Source organism: Chiloscyllium plagiosum, chromosome 34, assembly GCF_004010195.1.
Source record: "Chiloscyllium plagiosum isolate BGI_BamShark_2017 chromosome 34, ASM401019v2, whole genome shotgun sequence".
In the NCBI taxonomy this organism is placed as follows: Eukaryota; Metazoa; Chordata; class Chondrichthyes; order Orectolobiformes; family Hemiscylliidae; genus Chiloscyllium; species Chiloscyllium plagiosum.
In genome coordinates, this window is record NC_057743.1 from 38,274,033 (window position 1) to 38,277,695 (window position 3,663).

Here is a 3,663-nt window from a genome sequence, read left to right on the forward strand (position 1 = left end):
CTGAATTAAACTCCATCTGCCACTTCTCAGCCCGGGTTGGTGACGATTCGCCACGGCAGGTTCGCCACCGATGATTAGCCACTGCCAGTTCTCCATCAACGTTTCTCTACTGGGGTCGTTTGACCTCTGGAGATTATTCGCCACTGGAAATATATGTGTGTACTGATTGTTTTCCCTCCCACCTGTTCTTTCAGACTTCTCATTCCACTTTATTCATACAACTACATATTGATTAAAAAAAAGAGCTAAAATAAATATCATTTTATTGGTTTATATATAAAAATGAGTTACAAACTTTAACCAGAAAAAGGAAATATATTTTAAAAATCTTTGTAATGGCAGTAAAATCTCACATTAATTGTTCACATTGCCAAAACTTAATACTTGAATCACTCTTGGACAGTTTATCAAAAACATATATAAAACCATTGTGGTAAAACTTATTATTTCCACGTTTACTAATAATTTCTGTTTCCATTTTGAAGACTTGAGGGTAAATGGAAAAAAAATACAAGCTTAAAAAAAACTCTCCTGTAATGAAAATAAGTTGTTACTGAAACGACGCAAACACTACCTTAACCACTATAACGACAATTTTATATAGTTTAGATATGCTTGTTCTCTAACATTTTAAATTTATTGGCGAATTGTCTTCAGTGGCCAAAGGGCAGTGGCGAATTGTCTGCGGCGAATCTGCTGTGGCGAATGGTCCCATCCCGCTCAGCCCATTGGCCCACCTGGTCAAGATCCTGTTGTAATCTGAGGTAACCCCCTTCGCTGTCCACTACACCTCCAATTTTGGTGTCATCTGCAAACTTAGTAACTGTACCTCTTATGATCCAATCCAAATCATTTATGTTCTTTCCCCATTGCTTTTCAATTGTCCTCTGCTGCTTTTTAAAGGCTTCCCAATTCCCTGGCATCCCACCAATCTTCACCACATGAGGATATGCTTTTTCTTTTGTTTTTATGCTGTCCCTAACTTCTCCTGTCAGCCATGTTTGCCTGGTCCTCCTCTTAGTATGTTACTTCTTCCTTGGAATGAATTTTCGCTTTGTCTCCCAAATTAGTTCCAGAAATTCCTGCCATTGCTGCTGCTCTGTCTTCCCTGCTGAGTTTCCCCTTCCAATCAACTCTGGCCAGCTCCTCCCTCCTGTATTTGTAGTCAATTTTGCTCAATTGTAATACTGTTAAATCTGAATCCAGCATCTTCCTCAACCTGCAGAGTGAATTCAATCATGTTATGTTCACTGCCATCCAGGAATTCCTTCATTTTAAGCTCCCTAATCAAATTTGCCTTAGTTCACATCACCAAATCCAGAAGTGACTGTTCCCTAGTGGGCTCAACCAAAAGCTCCTCCAAAAAAAAATCTTTTAGTCATTCCATAAATTCCTTTTCTTGAGATGCGCTGCCAACCTGATTTTCCCAGTCCACTTGCATATTGAAGACCCCCATGATTATTTTAATAATGCCTTTCTTACATGCCTTTTCTATCTCCTGATTTACTTTCTTCCCCACATTCTGACTACCACTAGGCGGCCTATACACAGCTCCCATTAGAGACGTTTTTACTTTGCAGTTCCTCAACTCTACCCATGCAGATTCTACGCCTTCCAGCTCTATGTCACTACTTGCTATCGATTTCATTTCATTTCACACTAACAAGGCAATGTTGTCTCCCTTGCCAATCTGCCTGTCCTTTCGATAGGCTGTGAATCCTTTGATATTTAGTTCCCAGTCCTGATCCCCTTGCAGCCATCTCTCTGTGCTACCTATCTCATACCTGCCAATTTCAATCTAATTTACAAACTTATTTACCTGGTTTCATATACTGCGTGCATTTAAGTACAACACCCGCAGGCCTGTATTGACTGCCCCCCTTCTCATCTGCTGTGCCTGAAGTTAAATTCCTGATCTTTTCCATACTTTCTGTTCTATTACTTGTTCTGGAAATTGTAATAATGTCTGCTGAGCACCCCCATCCCTGCCTTAACGTTTTCCATAATTTCCCATGGAAATGAGCCCACTCCCCACCTGATTTTTTCTGATAATTGCTGTCTTCATTCCATACCTATTAAACATATTTATCCCAGATTACGATCTTATTAAAGTTCAATGATCGCATTACTTAAAAAAAAAGTGTAAAATTGAAGCAATAACATCATTCAAATTTGACACACACAACCTTTAACAGTTCATACTGTACAATTAAGAATAACCAATGTTCACACCACCAGGATTTAAACTAGTGTAGCTCTGCATTTACCTTTTACTTTTCAATGTGTTATCTCTCTTGTGTGCAAGGTGTTGGCTCATAGCAATCACAAATGAATCAAATCTGCTGTTACAAAGTTGTTGAGAATTTAAGAAAACGAACAGATATGGACAGAACACTGCAAAAGCACCCAAGTGGAGCATTTTCCTGAAACTGATCTAATATTTCATTAAAATTGCCCTTTGAATAATTGTGCATTTGTGTTTGAGTAAGCAAATATTTCCTGTTATTTGCTAATAAAAGGTTAATTAGTTCCTGTTTTTCCCCCAAGAGCCTACGGTTTGCTTACGATTGTGATTTTTCACTATTTGCTTCATAAATTCTATATGCTTTCAATTTTACTGTACCCAAGTGATGGTCACTGCACTGCTTGCAATGAAAGAGCTTTTAATTGGGCAAAATTAAATCAGAATCTGCTATACAAAAATAAATCATACAATTGCCCAGTCTTTTGACTAAAATTAAGGTGAGATTGTGTTGGGACGCAGTCTGAACCATACTGTGAAGTTCCAACAAGCAAGCAAAATTGGACAGTAAAATATTAATATGCCATATTAAATATATTCCTGCAAATACATGTTGTAGACTGACCATGCTGTGTGAGCAAGTGAAATTTAAAAAGTTGAAATCTGCTGCTTTCTACAGGATTTTACTGAAGTTCCTTGTATTACACACTCAAGTGAAGATTCAGTGTGATGCTGATAAAATTTAGTAAATTACCTGATTTTAACTGTATAACTATAATTCTGCTGGTACCTATGACTTGATGTTATAATAGAGATTAATTGTTGAATATTCCAGAAATATCCAAAACTGGTATGATTAATAAGTTAAGCACTTCAATAGTATTCTTTTATTCAGTGAATATTAATTTGATAACATTAATTTTAGCAGGAATATTAATTTGATAACATACTGAGGTAGCCATGATATGGAGGTGCCAGTGTTGGACTGGGGTGGACAAAGTTAAAAATCACACAACACCAGGTTATAATCCAACTGAGGTAGAACACTGTCTATTGAGTCCATGCTCAGAATCTTGGCTGGGAGGACAATCTTGATATTCTCCAGCAGCTGTCCAGATTATTCTGAAATGCTTGTTTGAAGAGCTGATGCAGGCCTCCTCCTGTACCTAACAATTCTATAATGTGTTTGGATAGTCTTGACTCAATTGTCATTGAGCTTGTGGGCGGCACGGTGGCACAGTGGTTAGCACTGTTGCCTCGCAGCGCCAGAGACCCGGGTTCAATTCCCGCCTCAGGCGACTGACTGTGTGGAGTTTGCACGTTCTCCCCGTGTCTGCGTGGGTTTCCTCCGGGTGCTCCGGCTGCACATCAAAGATGTGCAGGGCCTGGTGAATTGGCCATGCTAAATTGCCCGTAGTGTT

General features: G+C 38.8%; 1 long non-coding RNA gene across 1 annotated transcript; it reads left to right on the plus strand.

The window, feature by feature from the left end:
• The first annotated feature begins 646 nt into the window (after positions 1-646).
• LOC122540445 lies at positions 647-3,460 on the plus strand. The gene is made up of 2 exons (XR_006309307.1): positions 647-764; positions 2,306-3,460. It is a non-coding gene; the product is annotated as an uncharacterized LOC122540445 (long non-coding RNA).
• The last annotated feature ends 203 nt before the right edge of the window (positions 3,461-3,663 follow it).